Genomic DNA, 24788 nt, shown 5'->3' with positions numbered 1-24788 from the left:
TATTCCATGCTATCAGGAAATTAACTCTATTAGTGAAATATATCTGCTACTTTTCAATTTTTCCTCAGGAAACATCTGAAGAGATGGGCAGAAGACAAATTCTTTGATAAAATATCAATGAGAAGGCTTCTGTCACAGTTATTAGTACTAATTCCCTTTAGATAATCTTGACCTCAGTCTCCAAAGTCTTTATTGTTCCAAGCACCATTATCTTCCAGGTTTCTGACAAAATGTTCCTTTGAGCTCTGTGTATAGCACTGAAAACCTTTTCTAGTCTAAAGTTCCAAAATTTTCTACATTTCCCCCAAAAGCAACATAACCAGGCTCCCCAAAGCAATATCCCATTCTCTGACACCAACTTCTGTATTAGTTACTTTTTCATTTCTGTGATAAATCATTATGCCCCAAAAGAACTTACAAATAATTTATTTCTGAACTGTGGTTCTGTAGGCAGGAAGGTACTGCAGGAAGTGGTAGACACTGAGCAAGAAACAGGAAGATGAGAGATGAAAACTTTAACCACAAACATGGTGTGAAAAATAAAACTAGGAATGGTGCAAGTTTGTGAACTCTCAAAATCTACCCCAGAGATATATTTCCTCTATCAAGTCCGTACCTTGTAAAGTTTCTGCATACAAAGCCACAAAGCCACCAGTGAGAGAGGAGGCCACACAATGTTCAAATATCTGAGTCTTTTGGGGTCATATCTCATTTAAATTGTTACAGTACTCAATGCTGAAATAATAACACTTACATATATAGGGGTAATCCATAGCTCCATAGCTGGACTTAAGACCCACCCAACAGGAGAGCCTCTATGCCTAATAATATAAGCCTATCCAACTATTTTTAGCCTGAAAAAGACATAGATCCTAAAGAACTTCTTTTATTTTCCTAAGCTAACATAATTTCTAACTATATTATATTTATTCTTATACTTAAATATATGTATAGCTTAGGTTGTTCACCAAAAAAAGCTTCTTTATGTAACAGATCAAGATTATAATAGAGGATCATGAATGGTCAAAATGCAGAGAATAAGTAACAATAGGGTACTCCGCCACTCTTGGTACATCTATAATGCCACCTTAGTATGTAAGTCTCAGGAAATATTGCAGAAAAATTATAGGACAGAAAGAATATAAGAGATAGAGGGCCCAGATGTTTGCAATAGGATAGTATTTTCTGTGCAAGACAAGGAAGCTATTTTCAGTTAAATAATGACCAAATCTGTAAATTAGTGTCCTCAAAGATACAAAGGAACAAAACTAAGAAAAAATTGAGAATTATGTAAGGTGGCAAAAAAAAAAAAAATAGATAACAGTGTGTTTTCCCTACCACTAGGGAATATTTTTCTTTGTAAATTACTTGATATGTTTCACACAATAAAATTGACCTGTATAAATTACATAAACTGCATTATTTTAGAAAAATAGAGAAATCTTCCTTAAGTTTCTCCTTTGGCTTTGCTGAGATTTCAAGGAGAAAGCACAAGAGAAAAAGAAAATGAATAGTACTTGTCATTCCCATTTCACTTACTCTTACAAAAGTACTAGACACTTCAAATTACAGTAAAAGAAAACTACTTGAATTCCTAAGAGGACTGCCTATGAATCCTTGATAATTACTTTACTGAAGACCGTTCATATTGTGATAAAGTAGCATGCCAGACAGACAACAATTCACAGATAATGTTCTAGTTTATATAACATTTTATTAATATATAAACTCATTTATTTATTTTCTGCTGAATATGGCTGATTTCCAATTAAAATGCTAGTGTTCAGTAGCTGTGACAGATTCGCACAGGCCCTTTTTAAATATATACTGTGTGGTCTTTTGCAGAAAGAACTGTGCTTGTACCTTCTTCTCTGTGTTCTTAATTGCCATCAAAATATAATCAGAACAGTTCATGTTGAGGTGACAGGGCAGATGTGGTGCAGTGTTAATTCAGAGGTGATCAGTGATGCTGCAAGCATAATGCTAGTAGAGCTGTATGTCTCTGATCAACAAAGAAATGACGAAAAAAGAGATACAGCCAAGAATAAACCATTTAAAACACACAACTTATCAAACAAGGATTTTATAAGTTGAATAAGAGTGTTTTCCACCATTTATGTGGATTCGCACACACACACACACACACACACACACACACACACACACACTGAGAGGTGGGATGTTATTTGCAAACCACAGGTGAAGAAAATTTAAAAAAAAAATGTAGCACAGAAAACTAATGAAGAATTATTCTCAGGAGAAGAAAGAGGCAGAAGATACATTACTAAAAGACGGGAACCTGGATGAAACAAACATATATAATTAGTAATGACTCAAGCCTGCCAGAGCTGGCATGTATAAAGATTTCTGCATTAATAGGATGAGAGTAAAGGTGTTTGGCTGAGTTTACAGGTTACATAGGCAAGGAAGGTTTTTGGTGTTGAGAGATGGCAAAATCTTGTCAGATAATTTGTGTCAGTGTTACAGTGGAGTATTCTTGTCCACTGAGAGTAATGTGGCAGAACAGGGAACACTAAACCTAACTTGAAAGGGCAAACAGGCTGTAGGAGGCCATGAGCTGAGTTATGATTTTTGGGAACTAGTGGAGCTGTCCCCAGATAGAAGGGCTGAAATCCTAATCAATGAGAAATCTGATGTGAATGCCTTGCTCAACAACTGGCACATAATGATCTGAGTAGAGAAAATGTCCAAAATATTGACAGCATGATCCATGATCACCAGGTGTTTAAGGGATCACTTCTTTGAAAAAGAGTACTATAATATTACTACTCCTACACTGGTGCAGCACACAAAGGTAGAAAATGGGGCCACATTCTTTAAGCTTGACTATTTTGAAGAAGCATTTCTTGACCTAATCCTCACAGTTGTACCTGGTGATCTATCTTCTAGGCCTGGGAGTTGTTTGTTTATTTGTTTTCTATTGCCTAGTCATACAGGACCAAACAGTTTGGAACATAAAGACACCTGGCTGAATTCACTCATGCAGAAACAAAGTGTCCTTTCCTGACCTTTGAGGACCTCCTGAATCATTTAGAGGACCTAGTATGTGATGTGATAGACAGACTCTTGAAGTCACCTGTGGTAAGCATAGTGCATGACCTCACACCTGACTTGATGAAAGCTCCCAAACAGCATTTCTTACTCATGAACTATTTTGAGATATCTAATGAGTAAAGGAAAATGGTGTAAAGAAATAAGTCAGAATCTTCTATGAAGTTGAAGATAATATTCCCAAAGCTCCAGAGAAACTTATGATAGACACCAATAATGAACCAATAATTCTGTGTTGATTTCCTGTGGAGATTAAATCCTATGTGCAGTGATGTCCTGAGGCTCCTCAAATTACTGAATCTGTTGACATTTTGATGCCCAATATTGGTGAGATGGTGGGAGGCTCGATGCACATTGAAGAAAGAAGAAATTCTAGAAGAATATAAAAGGGAAGGAATTAATCCTGCCCTTACTACTGGTATACAGATTAGAGAAAATGGATGCTATGGGTTGGGTCTGAAATAGTTCCTAAGTTTGATTCTCAACAGGTGTCACATCATACCACATGCCCCTGAAGCATTAGGGAACATGTTTTTTTTTTTTGTTTGTTTGTTTTTGTTTTGTTTTGTTTTGTTTTGTTTTTTGTTTTTTGTTTTTTAATTTTATTTTTCTTTTTAGTTACATTTTGTTAACTCTGTGTCCCCGCTGTATCCCGCTCCCTCATTCCCTACCCAAACCCACACTCCCTCCCTGGTCTCCTCCTTGCCCCTTTCCAAGTCCACTGATAGGTAAGGACCTCCTCCCCTTTCATTTGACCCTGTTTTATCAGGTATCTTCAGGGCTGGCTGTAGAGTCCTCCTCTGTGACCTAACAGGACTGCCCCTCCCCTGGGGGGGGGTGTCAAGGAGCCTGCCCTTGAGATCCTGTTAGAAATATTCCTTGTTCCCCTTACTTTGGAAAACTATTTGGTTACTGAACTACCACAGGCCACATACGAGCAGAAGTTCTAGGTTATATCCATAGATGGTCCTTGGTTGAGTGTCAGTCTCAGAAAAGATGCTGTGCCGGATTGGTCCTCGTAGAGCTCCAATCCTTTCCATATCATACTAACTCCCCTTTTTTCATATGATTCCCTGCACTCTGCCGAGGGTTTGGTTGTGAGTCTTAGTGTCTGCTTTGAAACACTGCTAGGTAGAGTCTTTCAAATGCCTTTTGTGGTAGATTCCTGTCATACCTTAAATGCACATCCCATTTGTCTTTCTAAATGAGGATTGATCATCTTCGCCCATGTCTACTTTCTTGATTATCTTCTTTAGGTGTGTAGATTTCATTATGTTTATCATATCTTGTAGGTCTATATAAGCAAGTATATACCATGTTTGTCTTTCTCCTTCTGGGATACTTCACTCAGAATGATCTTTTCTAGATCCCACCACTTGCCTGCAAATTTCATGATTTCCTCCTTTTTGATTGCTGAGTAGTATTCTATTGTGTGAAAATACCACAATTTCTGTATCCATTCCTCTGTTGATGGACATCTGGGTTGTTTCCAAGTTCTGGCTATTTCAAATAAAGCTGCTACAAACATGGTTGAACAAATGTCCTTGTTGTGTACTTGAGCAAATTTTGTGTATATACCTAGGAGTGGTATAGCTGGGTCTTGAGGTAGCACTACTCCTAATTGCCTGAGAAAGCGCCAGATTGACTTCCAAAGTTGTTGTACCATTTTACATTCCTACCAGCAATGGAGGAGGGCTCCCCTTTCTCCACAACCTCTCCATCATGTGGTATCACTTGAGTTTTTCATCTTGGCCATTCTGATGGGTATAAGGTGAAATCTCAGGGTCGTTTTGATTTGCATTTCCCTGATGGCTAATGAGGTTGAGCATTTCTTCAACTGTTTCTCTGCCATTCGATGTTCCTCTTTCGAGAATTCTCTGTTTAGCTCCGTTCCCCATTTTTTAATGGGATTACTTAGTTTGTTGCTTTTCTGCTTCTTTAGATCTTTATATATACTGGATATTAGCCCTGTGTCAGATAAAGGATTGGTGAAGATTCTTTCCCAATCTGTAGGCTGTCGTTTTGTTTTGATGACAGTGTCCTTTGCTTTACAGAAGTTTTTCAGTTTCATGAGGTCACATTTATTGATTGTTGCTCTTAGAGCCTGTGCTGTTAGTGTTCTGTTCAGGAAGTTGTCTCCTGTGCCAATGAGTCCTAGGCTGTTCCCCACTTTTTTTTTTCAATTGATTAAGAGTATCTGGTTTTATGTTGAGGTCCTTGATCCACTTTGACTTTAGTTCTGTGCAGGGTGATAAATATGGATCTATTTTCATTTTTCTGCATGTAGACATCCAGTTGGTCCAGAACCATTTGTTGAAGATGCTGTCTTTTTCCCATTGAATGGATTTGGCTTCTTTGTCAAATATTGAGTATTCATAGGTGTGTGGGTTTATTTCTGGATCTTCTATGCAGTTCCATTGATCCTCCTTTCTGTTTCCATGCCAATACCATGCAGTTTTTATTACTGTTGCCCTGTAGTACAGCTTGAGATCAGGGATGGAGATACCTCCAGATGATCTGTTGTCCTACAGGATCGTTTTGGAGATTCTGGGTTTTTTGTTTCTCCATATGAAGTGGAGAATCTTTTTTCCAAGGTCTGAAAAGAATTGAGTTGGTATTTTGATGGGAATTGCATTGAATCTGTAGATTGCTTTTGGCAGGATGGCCATTTTCACAATGTTAAAACTACCAATCCATGAGCACGGGAGATCTTTCCATCTTCTGATATCTTCTTTGATTTCTTTCTTCAGAGACTTGAATTTTTTCTCAAACAGGTCTTTCACTTGCTTGGTTAGAGTCACACCAAGGTACTTTATGTTATTAGTGGCTGTTGTGAAGGGTGTTGTTTCCCTAATTTCTTTCTCAGCCTTTTTGTCTTTGGTATACAGGAGGGCTTCTGATTTTTTTGAGTTGATTTTGTATCCTGCCACTTTGCTGAAGGTGTTTATCAGCTGAAGGAGTTCTCTGGTTGAGTTTTTGGGGTCGCTCATGTATATTATCATATCATCTGCAAATAGTGACACTTTGACCTCTTCCTTTCTGATTTGTATCCCCTTGATCTCCTTTAGTTGTCTTATTGCTCTGGCTAGGACTTCAAGTACTATGTTGAAGAGATATGGAGACAATGGGCAGCCTTGTCTTGTCCCTGATTTCAGTGGGATTGATTTAAGTTTCTCTCCATTGAGTTTGATGTTAGTTATAGGCTTGCTGTATATTGCCTTTACTATCTTTAGGTATGTGCCTTGTATCCCTGATCTCTCCAAGACTTCAAACATGAATGGGTGTTGGACTTTGTCAAATGCTTCTTCGGCATCTAAGGAGATGATCATGTGGTTTTTCTCCTTCAGTTTGTTTATGTAGTGGATTACATTGATGGATTTCCGTATGTTGAACCACCCTTGCATGCCTGGGATGAAGCCTACTTGGTCATGGTGGATGATATCTTTGATATGTTCTTGGATTCGGTTTGCAAGTATTTTATTGAGTATTTTTGCGTCATTGTTCATAAGAGAGATAGGTCTGAAGTTTTCTTTTTTTGTTGGATCTTTGTGTGGTTTAGGTATCAAGGTGACTGTGGCTTCATAGAATGAGTTTGGTAGTGTTCCTTCTGTTTCTATTTTGTGGAATAGCTTGAGGAGAATTGGAGTTAGCACTTCTTTGAAGGTCTTGTAGAATTCTGCGCTGAAACCATCTGGCCCAGGCCTTTTTTGGAGGGGAGACTGTTAATGACTGCTTCAATTTCCTTGGGAGATATAGGTCTATTCAGTCTTTCTACCTGATCTTGACTTAGTTTTGGCAGATGGAATCTGTCAAGAAAATTATCCATTTCATTTAGATTTTCAAATTATGTGGCATATAGGCTTTTTTAGTATGACCTAATAATTGTTTGGATGTCCTCAGTGTCTGTGGTTATGTCCCCATTTTCATTTCTGACTTTGCTGATTTGGATAAGTTTCTCTCTGCTTTTTAGTTAGTTTGGCTAAGGGTTTGTCTATCTTGTTGATTTTCTCAAAGAACCAGCTTTTTGTTTCATTGATTCTTTGGATAGTTTTATTTGTTTCTAATTGATTGATTTCAGCCCTTAGTTTGATTATTTCCAGCCATCTGCTCCTCTTGGGTTTATCTGCTTCTTTTTTTTCTAGGTTTTTCAGTTGGGCCATTAAGTTGTTTGTATGTGATGTTACAAATTTCTTCTTGCAGGCACTTAGTGCTATAAATTTTCCTCTGAGCACTGCTTTCAATGTGTCCCATGAATTTGGGTATGTTGTGCCTTCCTTTTCATTGAATTCTAGGAGGTCTTTAATTTCTTTCTTTCTTTATTCCTTAACCCAGCTGTTATTGACTAGTAAGTTGTTCAGTTTCCATGTGCGTGTCGGCTTTTTGTTGTTTCTGTTGTTGTTGATGTCTAGCTTTAGTCCATGGTGGTCAGATGGTATACAAGGGATTATTTTAATCCTTTTGTATCTGTTGAGGCTTGCTTTGTGACCCACTATATGGTCTATTTTGGAGAAGGTTCCATGTGGTGCTGAAAAGAAGGTCTACCCTTTTGAGTTTGGGTGAAACGATCTGTAGATGTCTATTAGGTCCATTTGATTTAGGGATTTTGTGAGTGCTTTTATTTCCCTATTTGGTGTCTGTCTAGTTGATCTGTCCCTTGGTGAGAGTGGAGTGTTGAAGTCTCCCACTATTAAGGTATTAGGATCAATGTATGATTTAAGCTTTAATAATGTTTCATTTATGAATGTCGGTGCTCTTGTATTTGGGGCATAGATATTCAAGATTGTGATGTCCTCTTGGTGGATTTTTCCTTTGATGAGAATATAGTGGCCCTCCTTATCTTTTTTGATTAACTTGGGTTGAAAGTCTATTTTATTAGATAGTAGGATGGCTACTCCAGCTTGTTTTCTGGAACCATTTGCTTGAAAAACAGTTTTCTAGCCCTTTACTCTGAGGTAGTGTTTGTCTTTGTTGCATAGGTATGTTTCTTGGATGCAACAGAATGTTGGATCCTGTTTCCATAACCATTCTTTTAGCCTGTGTCTTTTTATTGGTGAGTTGAGTCCATTGATATTGATAGATAATAGTGACCAATGCATGTTAGTTCCTTTTGTAATGGAGTCGGTGATCTAACCCTGTTTCATTGCTTGTTTTCTTTTCATTTTTGTTGGGATATTATCTGTATGCCCTGTTTTCTTGGGTGAGTTTGTTTTCGTTGGATTGGAGTTTTCCTTCTAATATCTTCTGTAGGGTTGGTTTGCTGTGTAGATATTGCATAAATTTAGTTTTGTCATGGAATATTTTGTTTTCTCCATCTATGTTGATTGAAAGCTTTTCAGGGTATAGTAGTCTTGGTTGACATTTGTGATCTCTTAGAGTCTCCATGATACTTGCCCAGGCCCTTCTGGCTTTCATAATTTCTGATGAGAAGTCCGGTGTGATTCTGATAGGTCTACCTTCATATGTTACTTGGCCTTTTTCCCTTGCTGCTTTTAATTTATTTTCTTTGTTCTGTAGATTTAGTGTTTTGACTATGATGTGACGTGATGTGTTTCTTTTCTGGTCTAGTCTATTTGGAGTTCTGTAGGCCTCTTGTATATTTATGGACATCTCTTTCTTTAAGTTGGGAAATTTTTCTTCTATGATTTTCTTGAAAATATTTTCTGGACCTTGGAGTCTGGAGTCTTCTTTTTCGTGAATTCCTATTATTCTTAGATTTTGTCTTTTCATAGCATCCTTGATTTCTTGGATATTTTGTGATTGGAACTTTTCTGAATTTACTTTTTCTTTGAGAGAAGTATCAATTTCTGCAAGTGTGTCTTCAGCTCCAGAGATTCTCTCTTCCATCTCTTGTATTCTTTTGGTGATGCTCACTTTTGTGGTTCCTGATATTTTCTCCAAGTTCTCCAGCTCAAGGGTTTTCTCATTTTGTGTTTTCTTTATTGATTCTAATTCTGTTTTCATGCCCTGCGCCATTTCTTTCATGTGTTTGAATTTGGATTCCTGTCTCTCTACAATGGCCTCTATTTCTTTGTTAATTTCTTTTTTATATGCCACGAATTTTTCCTCTACTTGTGTATCTATTTGTTTGGCTATGTTTGCCTGTGTTTCTTTAAGGATTTTGTCTATTTCTTCTTTCTTTAGCTCCAATTGACTGGCCAACTCTTTGAAAGATTTGTTCATTTCTTCCTTATGAGCCTCAAATAATTGGGCAAGCATGGCTTTAAAATCATTTTCCTGTGCTTCTGCTGAATTGGAATATCCATTGATTTTGGGGTTTGCTGGTGAAGTCATGATGTCCTGATTTATGTTGGAAGTGTTCTTTCGCCTACACCTAGCCATTGGCTTATCTGAAACCTTCCCTGTTTGCTTTTGGATTCTGTAGATCATACTGGTTCTGTCTCTCTCTGGAGTCTGGAGAGTTCTTCAGAAAGCTGAGAGAGGTCCCGTGTCCTTAGTGTGTGCTGAGGACTAGCTGTACCTGTGGGAGAAAAGTATGCAGATGCAGATGGGGTAAATGCAGCATGTGTGTGAGAGAGCGCACCTGTGTGTGTGTGTGTGTGTGTGTGTGTGTGTGTGTGTGTGTGTGTGTAAGTGTCCGTGGACGTGTGTCTCGAGGGACAGAGTGATGGCTAATGTTGAACCCTTGAGTGTTTAGGAGGGGCTCTGCACTGTATATGTCACAGACGCTAGTGATGATCATAGCACAATTTCTGGTATTAACTGCCTTAACTCCTCAATTAGACCCACAGAGCAGGAACTTCAATGTCCCTAGTGCCCCTCTGTTTCCCAAAGCGGGTATGTGGGTGGAAGGGGGTTCGATGCCTGGCTTCTGTTTTAGAAGGATCCAGGATCTGGGTATCTGCAGATTCTCAAGGGTGCACTCACTTACAGGCAGGTCACTTGGCAGAGATCGTGGTATCTGGGCTCTTGCTCTCTGGTTTGGCCCTGCTTCTTTGATGTGCTCCGCCAGTTCTGTGCTGCTGTCACTGCCAGGTTCTGAGGTCTTGCTGCAGCTGGAGATTTCAGGATGGTCACATCAGCAGGGATGGTGTAACCAGGCTCTCTGTTCTCTGGTTTGGCTCTAGTTAGTCTTAAACTGGAGGGCTGTTGTGCCCCGCCAGCTCAGTGCTACTCTGCTGCCAGGTTAGAAAGTCCTGCTGTATCTGGAGACTGGGTTGCTAGTCCTGATGCTTTCTGGGAAGTCCTGGGGTCTCTTCATTGTGCTCTCCAAGCTTGGGAGGCCCAGCGACTGGTGTGTCTAGGTTGTATGACGTTTCTGCCTGGTTTTGGTGAGTATATAGCGTATTCTCTTTCACTGTGGGATTGGGCCTGCCGTACAGTCAGTGATGGCGATCCTGCGGAGCTAGTATGGTGTCTAGCCTACTAGGGCCCTGGGAGGATGTTGCAGCCGTCATGCGGATCTGGGACTCCGGGACTGGCCTTTGCCTGCTGCTAAAGGGCTTGGAGCTCCACCTCAGTGGCTGTATACCCCAGGCAGGTAGGTCTGTGCTGAGAAAGACCAGCCTGCTGTACTGAGGAGGAGGGAGGTCTGGGGGAGGGGAGTGCCAGGAGATCAAAGGATCGTTTCTCTCCTTCCCCAAACAAGTCCCCAGGTGACCCGAGACCAAAGTTTTCACCTCCTGCAATGTTCCCTGTTGTTTAGAAAGCCTCACTGTCGTTTTCCTGGGTTAGAGGTCCTTCCATTCACCAACTCAGAAGTTTAGGTATTCCACCACTCAGAAACTGTGTATGCTATTCGCCATCTTGGCTCTGCTGATCAGAAGGGAACATGTTAATGAAAACTTAAAAGTGCCTCTACAAGAAAACAAACTTCCAAATCATCCCTTGACTTCCTGTTGTGAGTAGTAGCTTTTTCCCGTGTATATGTTTTTTTTCTTCCCCTTATCATAAAAAGCAATAGATGTTTTTTGAACATCAAGAGCCAATTATGACCCTTTAACAAAAATAGTCATTATAAAAATTTAAGGAAATACATACGATTTCACCCTTAAGTTACAGAGAATTTTTTTTTCATACTGTAGATTACTGTCATTATGTTAAATGAAACATGAATGATTACAGTTTTTAACTATGGCCTGTCATTCCAGCAACTTCATCTTTTTATCTTTTTAAATGGAATTCTTTAATTTATTATATACATCATTACAGCAAGCATCTAAAAAAATTGGCCATTTGACATAAAAATTCCAGTATTATAGTGCAACAGTCATAAATACTAGATTTGTTCTTTACACTCATTAACCTTTTCTAAATTCATATAGTTTTATAATTCTTAGGGGTATGAATTGATATGAAAAAAATAATGAAATGGAACTGAGTTAAAATTTTCAATGAGCATGATTTCAAAGTGGACTAGTTAAATGATTGCACCTCCTTTAGCCTTTAGTTTAAGAGTAGTGGACAGATGGCACTTTCCTCTTCTGATGTAATTCTTGAGTGGCAAAAAGGAAACACATTTTTAAAAGTCTTTGCATCACGGTCACTAAGTCATCACTGGTTCATCCTTCGATATCATCTGTGCTGCCTTGCAGACTCAAAGCAGTTCTCCTGAATGACTGTAGTACACAGTTGACTAGGTTCTTCACCAATGCTTGTCAAGTGCTCTAGTTAGCTGTATTTCCACTAATCAATAAGTAAACACTTGTAAAAAGCAAAATCATACCCTATTTTACATCATCACTTATTCTTTTCCTTAACTTAAACTACAGTGTCTTTGAGTTTTCCATAATATATGCTTAAATATATTATCCCTCTGTCAGTTGTAGGGTTGGTGATGATCCTTTCCTAGTCTATAGGCTGTCATTTTGTTCTTTTGACTGTATCCTTTGCTTTACAGAAGCTTTTTCAGTTTAAGGAGGTCCCATTTACTGATTGTTGATTTTAAATCCTGAGCTGTTGGTATCTGTCCAGAAAGTTTTCTCCTGTACCAATGAGATCAAGGCCCTTCCCCACTTTTTCTTCAAAAAGATTTAGTATGTCTGGTTTTATGTTTTGTTCTTTGATCCACTTGGACTGTACGTTTGTACAGGGATATAAGTACAGGTCTATTTGCATTTCTCTACATGTAGAAATCCAGTTAGGTCAGCATCATTTATTGAAGATGTTGTCTTTTTTTCATTGTACACCACTCCTGGGCATATATCCCAAAGATGCTCAAACATAAAAGGACATTTACTCAACTATGTTCATAGCAGCTTTATTTGTAATGCCCAGAATCCAGAAACAACCTAGATGTCCCTCAAATGAAGAATAAATACAGAAATTATGGTACATTTATACAATGGAATACTACTCAGCAATTAAAAACAAGGAAATAATGAAATTTGCAGGCAAATTAATGGAATTAGAAAAATGATCCTGAGTGAGGTAAGAGGAGAAGAGATAGACTCTGACATGAACTTGGTTGCCTGTTCCTTGATCATTTCTCCCTGATGGGACAACCTAGGCAGCTCATGAGGAAGAGAATCAAGCAGTCCTCATGACCCCTTATATTCTAGGGTCAGAGAGTAGGGGAGGAGGACTTCCCCTATCAGTGGACTAGGGATGAGGAATAGGGGAAGAAGAGGGAGGTTGGGGGGGGGACTGAGAGGAGATGAGGGTGGGGGCTACAACTGGGATATAAAGTGAATTAATTTTTTTAATTTTTTATTTAACTTTTGTTAATTACACTTTATTCCTTTTGTATCCCCCCATAAGCCCCTCCCTCCTCCCCTCCTGGTCCCACCCTCCCCCCCTTTCTGCATGCATGCCTCTCCCCAAGTCCACTGATAGGGGAGGTTCTCCTCTCCTTCTTTCTGATCTTTTTTTTTTGTTTTGTTTTTTGTTTTTTGTTTTTCTCAATGCAGTTTATTCAGGAACCTTGAACAATCTTCTGCTCTGGGGAAAGCCAGCCCACAGCTTAAAATAGCCTCTGGGTAGCCAACCCCAGTGTGCCTCGTGGGCAATGCAGATAGGTCCACATACTTGGAAGCAAGCCAGATCCTCAACCTTAGCCAAATGTGGAGTTGTTTGTGACAGAGAGCACTCACCATCGGGAAGGTGGGAGGCAGAAACCAGCTCCATCTTTAAGGCATAGCATTCCGCAGCTCTCTACAGTTCCTCCTTTTTGTTTTAGACGCATCAGGCAAGAGTAGAGGTCTGATCTCTGATATTAGAAATAAATTGGGACTTTGTACCGATGTTCATTTAGGTGTCATCCACCCAAAGAGCATCAGACCCGTCTGATACCTTTTTCTCAGAGGCGGGATCTGGGGCATCAACCCGCATGCAATCAGACATGCTCTTCTCTGGGTCGAAAGCAGCTGACCCTGAGTGCCTCGCATCCTGAGTGTAACATTTTAGCTTTTTATGGTAGCCAACCATGCTTGGGGAGACTGTCCTGCTTCAATGGCTGTAAAGGCCTGAATGATCATGGCTGCATTACGCTGTTGTGAGACTCTAATCTTGCATATATACCACAGGCAAACCAAGGAGACCAACACCAGAAGGCCTGCTAACGCAGGACTGAGAGGAGATCAGGGTGGGGGTTACAACTGGGATATAAAGTGAATTAATTTTTAATAATAAAATAAAAATAATTTACAATAATCAAAAATTAAATTCTAATTTTAGTAACAAATAGGATTTGCATTATTTAATATACTTTAAAAACAAAGCCTCGTATCAATTTATATTTACTTTAGCTTTCTAGATCTTAAAGATTTCATAAAACAAAAAGTTAGAACTTGTTTGCATTGATCATCAAGTTTGTGCTACCATTCAACCTATAAATAAAGAATAGTTTGTTGGGAGGTACTTAATGTACACTGACACTTTACTTCAAAATGCTGTACATATGTCTACCTGTCTATCTGTTTTTTATGTGTTTGAATATGTTATTGTGCACACGGTATTTTTTACAGATTTATCACATTCACACATAAATAGTGAAATACAATTTCAAATGTTCTATTGATCTTTTTTTACACTAAGAATTTATGTATTATTTATTTGTCAGTTAAACAAAAGGTTACAGTGCATGAGCACGATATACAGGTGGATCCTTTTGGTGCTTTGTGTGAACATTATATAAATGAGAAGAACAATAGCTATCTTTTTTGTGGTACATCTAAACAACAGAGTATTACTCAGCAATGAAAAATAAGGAAATCATGAAATTTGCAGGTAAATGGTGGGACCTGGAAAGGGTCATCCTGAGTGAGCTATCCCAGAAGCAAAAAGACACACACGGTATATACTCACTCATATAAACATACAACATAGGATAAACCCACTAAAACCTGTACATCTAAAGAAACTAAACAAGAGAGAGGACTCTAACTAAAATGTTCAATCCCCACCCTGAAAGGCAAAGAGGATGGACATCAGAAGAAGAAGAAAACAGGAAACAACCTAGGAACCTGCTACAGAGGGCCCCTGAAAGCCAGAAGAAGTGAACATTTCTAAATATTTGTTCATCAGTTGATGTATCTAGACATTTTCTATTGATCTTCATTTTCATACAAAAACAATGATTGTTTTTGGAGTGAATAGAAACATGGCAGAACATGTAAACATTGCGTTATGATGAAATCAGAGCAGCTAGCATATACTCATCCAAAATTTATCAGTTTTTAAGACAGCATTCAAATTGTCTTTCCTAAATATTTAGAAATGTTTAATATAGTAAACCCTGCCATAATCATACTGTTTTGAAATACAGAACCAGAACTAGTTTCTTCTACTTAAATATAAGTTTATATGTATTGTGAAGCCTCTCTTGATACTTGTCTTTCCATTCCTCTTCTAGTACCTGTTAGAAATATTCTACTTGGTGAGTGTGATGGTGCATGTCTATAATCCCAGCACTAGAGAGGCAGAGACAAGTGTATCCCTATGAGTTTGGGGTCAGCTTTGTCTACAAAGAGAGTGCAGGACAGTGAAGAATACAGAGAACAACCCTGTCTCAAAAAACAAAACAAAATTAAAAAAAGAAAGTAATATAGTACTTTTATTTTCATGAGATCAGGCATTTTAGTCTACATGTAAAAGAAATTATGTGGTGCTATCTTTCTGTATTTGGCTTATGTCAAGTTAACAAATAAGTATAGGCATGGGAAAGGCAGAATAAAAGACAATTTCTAAAAATGGATCATGGAAAAATGTGATATTCATATGTAACAGATTGTAAGTTGCTATGATAGTTTATCCTACTTTTAACTTGATTATGATATTTCCATGGCATTAGTAAGGCATACATTTGGTGTGTCTGTAAAATATTTCCAGAAAATACTCAGTTGAGATGACACTTCCTGGGTATGAATGGCACCATACCATACACTTGGGTCCTGAACTTAGTCAAAGGAATAAAAAAAATAAGAAGTCACCTGACTACTAGTCTTTTCTTTTCTCTACTTTCTGATATACTCAAATGTGAGTATTTCCGACCATAGCTATGAACCACTTCTAATATCATGAATCTTAATCCCAGCTGTCATATAATTTTACTATACCCTTCTGATTATGAAGTAATATAGATTCTTCCTCCTTTAAGTGGTGTTTTGTCAGATAGTTGGTCTCATCTATGTGAAAAGTAACTAGTGCAGCAGAATTCAATTTATTCTGTATAAAGAAATCATTTTATAATAAATCAAAGGGAAGGCAAATTATAAAAAGAATGACTTTATTAACTTGTGACAATGTAACTGAAACACTATTACACTATCTTGAGTTAAATAAGCTAATAGAATTTTGAGAGCAAAATGATTTTATATTAATGTGAATAAAATATGAGATTATCTTATGCACATTCCTATTAATATTGATTACATTGTAATAAAAAGTAACATTTATTTTTAATTGTTACAATTACTTTCTATCAACTTTACAACCAGGATAGCTGTCTGCAGTTTTAATGCAAGATGTGATATTTTTCAATTATTATATTGTAATTTTATTAATTATAATGTAACATTTACTGAACATTAGGTTGTAGTGCCTGAGTAAGATCCTAAATGCCTCTTATCAGAGGCTTCAGAGTTAGCTCAATAGAGACTTTCTTACTATGTTTGCCAACTAGAGAAAGTTACATATTATATACATCATTTAATGGATTATAATATAATTACAAAATATTTAATTGTGACATTGCAGATTATAGTCATTTAAATATATAAAATGAGACTTAATCCTTAATTGTTTATGTGCTACATTATTAATAGGTAAAATAAAGAGTTTAGGTGAGATATATTGCATTACAGTACTATGGACCAAATTATATACTGCTTGTGAAAATTAATTAAAACCTGGTATAAACACTATTTTGCCTCAAACTTTGGGAAGTATATTATGGTAAAGTTAAGATTTTCTTGAAAAACAACATTAAATTTTTGACCTTAGTAATCTTCTTTGAAAGAGATATGAGAAATTACACTCAGGAACTCATTTTGATATATATATATATATATATATATATATATATATATATATATATATAAAGTAAAAGTAGATTGGGAATAAAATTTTGAACTCTAATGGCAAATAAAAAATGAATGATAATTTTGTTCCATTTGGGGGCTTTTTCCAAATCTTAGTTTTAAAGCTCTGTAAGCTTAAAGGCTTTAAAATTAATTCAAAATTCTTGCTAGGTAGATTTGCAACCTTTTACAAGTCATATTAACGCACCCAGCCTATTTTCTAAACTATTGATTTGCTTTATCTCTAAATGCTTTCTGTTTTGACTCACTGAGCTGTTATATAAATGGTTTTCGTATTATTTGAACTTTCTCCTAATTTAAGCCATGAAAGAGCTCAAAGCCAGTGCAATTTCTATTGAATTACTTTTCTTTTTTAATAACTTTTTATTTTTATATTAGTTACAGTTTATTCATTTTGTATCCCAGCTGGAGCCCCCTACCAATCCTACCCTCCCTCCCTCATATCCTCCCATGACCCTCTCCAAGTCCACTGATAAGGGAGGTCCTCTGGCCCTTCCATCTGACCTTAGTTTCTCAGGTCACATCAGGACTGGCTGCAACATCCTCCTCTGTGGTCTGGCAAAGCTGCTACCACCTAAGGCAGGGTGGTCAAAGAGTCTGCCAATGCATTCATGTCAGAGATAGTCCCTGTTCCCCTTACTAGGGAAACCACTGGGATACTGAGCTGCAATGTGCTACAACTGAGCAGGAGTTCTAGGTTATATCCATGAATAGTCCATGGTTGTAATATCAGCATAAAAGAAGAATCCTGTGCCCAGATATTTTTGTTCTGTTGCTCTCCTTGTGGAGCTCCTGTCCTCTCCAGGTATTACTATCTTCTCCTTCTTTCATAGGATTGCCTGAACTCTGCCCAAAGTTTGGTTATGAGTCTCAGCATCTGCTTAAATACACTGCTGGGTAGAATGTTTCAGAGACCCTCTGTGGTAAGCTCCTGTCCTGTTTCCTGTTTTCTCCTTCTTCCAATGTCCATCCCACTTGTCTTTCTGAGTGAGGATTGATCATCTTACCCAAGATCCACTTGCTTGATTAGCTTCTTTAGGCATACAGATTTTGATATGTTTATTTTATATTAGCTGTTTATTATCCACTTGTAATTGATTATATACCATGTGGGTCTTTCTGCTTCTGGGAAACCTCACTCAGTATGATCTTTTCTAGATCCCACCATTTGCCTGCAAATTTCATGATTTCCTTGTTTTTAATTGTTGAGTAGAATTCCTTTGTGAACATGTACCACAATGTCTGTATCCATTCCTAGGTTGAGGGACATCTGGGCTGTTTCCAGGTTCTGGCTATTCTCAGCTGCTACAAATATGGTTGAGCAAATGTCCTTATTGTGTGTTTGAGCATATTTTGGATATATGCCTAGGAGTGGTATAGCTGGATCTTGTGGAAGCAATATTCCTAATTGTCTGAGAAAGAGCCAGATTGATTTCCCAAGTGGTTGTACAATTTTACATTCCCACCAGCAATAGAGGAAGGTTCCCCTTTCTCCACAATCTCTCCAGGATGTGTTGTCACTTGAGTTTTTTACCTTACCATTCTGATGAGTGTAAGGTGAAATCTCAGAGTCATTTTGATTTGCATCTCTCTGATGACTATGGATGTTGAGCATTTTTTAGGTGTTTCTCTGCCATTCTATATTCTTCTACAGAAAATCTTCTGTTTAGCTCTCCACCCAAGTTTTTAATTGGATTATTTGATTTGTTGCTGTTTAACTTCTTGAGTTCTTTATATATTCTGTATATTAGCCTCCTGTAAGATATAGGGTTGGTGAAGATCCAAGATCCTTTCCCAATCAGTAGGCTGTCATTTTATTCTGATGACAAAAGCTTTTCATGAGGTCTCATTTATTTATTATTAATCTTAGAGCCTGTACTGTTGGTGTTCTGTTCAGGAAGTTGTGTCTTGTGCCAGTGAGTTCTAAGTGAATTAATTTACTTAATTAATACTTAAGAATGAAGTACTAATCAGCAACTTAAAAACTCAGAAACATATTCATGTTCTTCAAAAGAAGAAGAAGAAATACAGTAATTGTGGTACATGTACACAATGGAATACTTCTCAGCAATTAAAAACAAGGAAATCATGAAATTTGTAGGCCAATGTTGGAACTAGAAAAGATCATCCTAAGTTACTTCACCCAGAAACAGAAAGACATATATGACATATACTTACTTATAAGTAGATATTAGCCATATAATATAGGATAAACATACTAAAATCTATAGTCATAAAGAAGCTAAACAACAAGTAGGACCATAGGGAAGAGGCTGAAACTTCACTCAGAAGGGCAAACAGGATAGTCATTGAAAGTAGGAGAAGACAAGGAACAGGCCAGAAGCCTTTCATAGTGTGCCTTTTAAAGACTGTACCACCCATGCTATTGAAGAAGATACTTAAACTCATAGCCAAATGTTGGACAGAGAGTGGGAAACCTTATTTAACAAGAAGGAGAGAGAAAGATCTGGAGGGGACAGGAACTTTACATGAAGACCATCAAAGCCAAATAACCTGGGCCAAGTGCAGCCTTCAGAGACTGACACTCCAACCAAGGACCATGCATGGAGAGGACCTATAACCCTTACTCAGAGGAAGCCCATAGGCTGCTCAGTTTCCAAGTAGGATCCCTAGTAAAGGTAGTAGGAGCTGTCTTTGATATGAATTCAGTGGCTGCCTCTTTGATCACCACCCACTGGGGGTACAGCGTTTCCAGGCCACAGAGGAAGATAGTGTCTCCAGCCCTGATGAGACCTGATATGCTAAAGTCACATAGAATGTGAGGATTTCCTCCCCTAACAGTGAGCTTAAGAAAGAGCATAGTGGAAGAGGCACGGTGTGTGTGACTGGGAGAAGACAAGGGAGGGGCCACAACTGGGATACAAAGTGAATAAATTGTAATAAACAAACAATTTTTAAAAAAAGAAAAAAAAACTCAGAAGCTTCAACATATTCCATTGACTTTCACCGATTTCATATTGCAAATATTCCATTTTCCTCCTAAAATGTGGCATTTATAAACTTTAATACTAGACTTTAGAGTCAAAGTTCATCATATTTAGTTCAGAAGGTAAATAAGCACCAAATTTGACTTAAATATTATATAATTTAAAGGAAAGTACGAACTAAATCAAAGGCATTTCTGTCTTTCAACTAGCTGACAGATATAATTATGACATTTATGTACTTTGTACCTGTTAATTAAAGTACATAAAATAATTAATATTATCTCAGTATTTTCAAGTTATTTGACTTTTGACCTTCTTTCCCAATTTTTACAGAACAAAAGTACATCAAATATGGACATAATTTGGCAAAATATTCTTTAGTGGAATTGTCAATACCACTTTACTGTTCAATAGGAATTTTTTCTGTATGTAATATTTAAAACATAGCCTTTCATAATATTAAAATTACATTTGTCTTCACTTAAAAATAATTATTACATCATAAACACTTGATTATTAATGATGGAATGTAGTTAAAGTAAAATATCTTGTAATCTGGATAAGCTATTTTAAGGTAAAGAATATAAATACTCAGCCACAAAATTAAGGAATTTTTCAAAGGCTATGATAGCTATGCTACTTAGGGTTGTGGACTATGAGAAAATAAAGATTCTTCAATGTGTATTTGGATCACGGAAATATTAAGCAAACAGTCCTTCTACATGGAAAATGACTATATGTAGTTAAGTAGACGGGTTCTATTTTACAAAGAAATTTGACAATGAACCACTCACAAATGTATCAGGCTTTTAAAACATAAATAAGCTTGAATAGAATAAAACAGTAAAACAGTTATTACGTTATTGCTTAAAGACAAATATTTTATATTTGTAAAAGTAACTATATATATTTATATATATATATGAATATATATATTCATTAAGTCATGTTTATCAATTAAATCCTACAAATTGTATCTTATTTTGGCATTTATTTGCAATAGAAATTGCTACATTAGGTTGCAAAAAAAACCCTTTTATTTATAACACCAATCATCACTATATTACAGTGGTCATATTATTAATTAATTATGTCAGCTTTCTTTTCCTATTTTAGTAAGAACATTGAATTTGAGATGTTATTATGGTACTATGAACTGTAGGCATCAGATCTCTACAACCAAACTTAGGAGCTATGAATACAACACCCATATGAGGTAGTTTCTGTAATTTTCTTAAATTAGTGATTTTTTTTTTTCAGATTAAATCTTGAGTTCTTTTCTGTGACTTTTTTTTTTTAATTCTGTGATTTTTGACCTATAGGTCAAAATATAAATATCCTGCTCAAGCTATAGAACAAACTTGTTGAGAGGGTGTGAATTTTTATATCTAGAAGTGAACAATCTTGAATTTGGCTCTCCACAAAACTCTAACAACAAAAATACCAATCTGAAGCCAAGTATGGTGGTGCAGTCCTTTAATTGCAGTACTCAGGAAACTGAAGCAAGTGTATTTCTAAGACTTTGAGGCCAGCCTGGTCTACATTGTGGGCATCAGAACAACATAGACATCAAAGTTAGATCCTTTCTCAGAAAACAAGAGATTAAAAAATAGCTCCAGAAAAATTTTAAATGAATCATTAGTTCAAGAATAACTACTGAAAACTGACTGGCTAAGCAGTGTTTGATGCATTGTCCTTAGTCAAGTCCCTTCAGCCAAAGCTAGACTTGCATTCATAAATGGAAACAGAATATTCTCGCATCTCTATAAAAATAATTTATCATTGCCATGTCACTTGTATGCCTTTCTAGAAGAAGCCTATTTCCTGAAATAATTTTGATATTTGATCTGTGACTTTATACCCTGGCAAAGCCTTTCCTCCAAGGGCATATATGTTTTATGAACAACCACTGGCCTGAAATGTACCAAAAGTTTGGCCCCTCAATAAAAATCTTTCAAATTCTTTTTTATGAAGGAATTGACTTTTGAAGTCAACTTTTTCCATTTGTACAAACTTGACATTTGTACTGTGAAAGTTTAGTGAAAATTAAAACAGAATCATAAACAATATGGTATACAAGCATGCACACACACATCCTCAGTGGGGAAAAATTCACATATGTTCAAATCAGTGCAACACTCGACTAAGAATAGAATTCGGGTAACTCACAAGGAATACAAGTCATATGGAATACATGTAATAAAAATCACTAAATAAATATTAAAAGCTGCAAATACAATATATTCTTAAAAACATCTGCCAAAACCACAATACTAGAGAAGACAGAAATCAAGGAAAATGTTCCTGACAAATGTTTAAAAGCTCAAATTTTATTTATACAATATTAAAATAAGCTAGACAAGGCAATCCATACCTGTCACCCCAGCATTATAGAGCCTAAGGAATGAAGAACAGAACCTCAAGACCAGTTTGAACTGCAAAGACTATCTCAGGGAAACAACCAACCAAATAAACAAACAAACAAACCTAGAAACAGTAATGCACCACTGCCTCCCAAAATTAAAAAGAATAACAAAGAAGCTTTGATAAATATAATTAAAGTTGTAAAAAATAATAACTAAAGAATTAAATAAAATATGGGAAACAGTGTGATAATATTTTACCAAATAAATAGCAATACAAATACTGTGAATATAAACCATGAGACACTATAAGAAACAATTTTTGTATTGAAAAGTACAATAATAAAATTTTAATAATCAAATAAAGTTGCTTCAAACATAAATGTTTAATGACAAAAATATTTTAATGTGACTACCTAATCAGAAGAAAAAGAATAAAGAAAACTTGGGAAGTTAGAATGATGGGGAACATATCTAAGCATCCATCACAAAGAGATGGAAATGGACAGATATCTGAAGCTATAATGAATACAAACCTTTCATGTTAAATGAAAGCTATCATTCTATAGCATAAAAAATATTATCAATGTGGATAGAATAAATTCAAATATACTGTTACATAGACATTACATATTCAAGGGCTGAATTCTAAAGTTATACATAAAATGTTAAAGTAAGAAGAATAAAACTACACAACATAAACAGACCCTAAATTAAAATCAACATTTCATAGTACATTACAAGAGGTGAGCATGAAATAAGTAAAGAAAATGATTGGTATATATAATATTAAAAGTTCTGTTATTGGAGAACACAGTAATCAACAAAAATCATATATCCAAAATAAAGTAGAATTTTGTGAGATAAGACAAATCAACAATTCAGTAACAATTCTTCCTTATATTGAGTAGGCTAATATGAAAGGAATAGTGAATAATTTAAAACAAACACCCAAAAAAAGAGCTATAGAAGTAAAAACAGACGAAAATTGAAACAGTATACATACATTTTGATTATGACACTTTATTCTTTTTTATTTTTCAACCAAGCACATTAAATAATAGATGTCATATTGATGGTATTATGATATATAAAATGTGCTTCTTGTGATCAAAATTATGCAAAAGAAATAACATAAAGCTGAGTTTAATACGTTTATTATGAAACTAAATTATATTAACCACAACAAATCTGTTTTAAGATGATACAATGAGCAGTTTCAATGAAATTGTAGTCTTTGAGAGGTACAAGTTAAGGTTTCTTACAGAGACAACCAATTTTAAAAGAAAATAACAACAGTTGTAATATACTTTATTTGAGCACTGAGAAAGCCCATAGGTTAAAAATAAGTTACCACCCAATTCAAAAAACACATTCATAGTTAAAGCATTTTAATGCACATTTGTGTATCTTCCTCATAAACATGGAACAGTTTTCGAATGGAAGAGATGGCAGCCCCATTTCAATTTCCTTTCTAAAACCAGAAATAAAATACATTTTAGAGAATATTTCTTATCCTGTATGAGAGTAGCTGGAAAGACTGGTCTGTCTCACCCAACACAGACTTCACACAGGTAGAAAAATTAGACTTTGCTCATCCAATATAATCATAGGACTGAAGTCCCACAGAAGAATAAATCAAGGGATTTATGAGTATAATGCCTTATAGAAGAATTAAACTTCCATTATAGAAAAAAAAAACAAACACTGACATAAATATACATTTTAAAATAAAAAAAAATTGACACATGATCATGGTCAAGAACCACATTGAAAAAAATAATGAACTATTCATATACCAAAAGACAAAAGAAAGGGAAAACCACTGAGAAAAAACCCTGTCTCTTTTCAATATAACAGACAAAAAAAAAAAAAAAAAAAGTACTGACGAAGGAAGAAGAAAGTGGCCTGTGACATTCCATTGACCCAGCCTTGCATAGAAAGAGGAGTTTTCACTTAGAGGATAAAAAAAAATGAATTTCATTCAGACCTTGCACTTGAAACCCAGTACCAGACACATCATGATGAAAGCACAGTTAGGTAAACCTATGTGGTTCCTACCGACTGCCTACAGCCTAATCTACAAGAAATTTGTTAGGTCAGGCAAGTAAAATATTGTTACACAATTCTTCTAACTTCACCTACAAGGGTGAATAGGTTTTGAATACTATTATATGAAATTATCTCAGAGTCCTTGCCTCACTTAACTGTGCTGAGGTATGGCACATATTAAAAAGTGAAATCCTCACAAGCACATAGACAGAGTCACTGTTTTAAATCCAGCATCAAGTAGAGACTTTTCTTCTTGTAGGGAACACCCAATTTAGCACCAACCCACATAGCAAAAAAAGCTTCTTTCATCATCACTATTTTTTCTCTGGATAGTTTATAATTGTGCAAAAACTAAATTTACTGATAAAATGAAAAGATTGTAATATAAGGTTTCCTTGGAATATAGTTCTGGGATCATAGAATTTAACACATGGAGACACTAACTGTTAACCCACAAGTCCTGTTGAAAGATAGTGTAGTGCATCTTTACCAGCTCCATTCGGAATGAAAAGCATATGGACTGAGTTTATCTGGATCATATTTCATCTGCTATACACAGTATTCATCAGTCACAGTTCCATATCAGCAATAGAGTTTTTCTAAAAATGTGGGCCATTATGATGACTAAAGTTTGTCATCTTGACTATACCTAGAAACTACTAACACCAAGCAACTTGGAAAACCCAAATTCTGGGCCAGTGGCTTTATCTCCCTTAGGTACAGCTGAAAAAACAAACACATACTCTCAAACCAGTGGACCTCTCTCATCTTCCTGAAGAATACTCCAGACACCGTAGAAAGACGGATCCAGGCTGAAGTACAGACTCCACGAACCAACAGTGAAGGTTACAGATAGG

General features: G+C 36.3%; 1 pseudogene; it reads left to right on the top strand.

Moving 5' to 3' along the window:
• Nucleotides 1–2175: 2175 nt before the first annotated feature.
• Nucleotides 2176–24788, top strand: part of LOC110542445 (asparagine--tRNA ligase, cytoplasmic-like) — a 43490-nt pseudogene continuing 20877 nt past the window's right edge.

The sequence above is a fragment of the Meriones unguiculatus genome, chromosome X, assembly GCF_030254825.1.
Source record: "Meriones unguiculatus strain TT.TT164.6M chromosome X, Bangor_MerUng_6.1, whole genome shotgun sequence".
Taxonomy (NCBI): domain Eukaryota; kingdom Metazoa; phylum Chordata; class Mammalia; order Rodentia; family Muridae; genus Meriones; species Meriones unguiculatus.
Note: the sequence above shows the minus strand (reverse complement) of the source record. Positions and strands in the feature narration are given on the sequence as shown.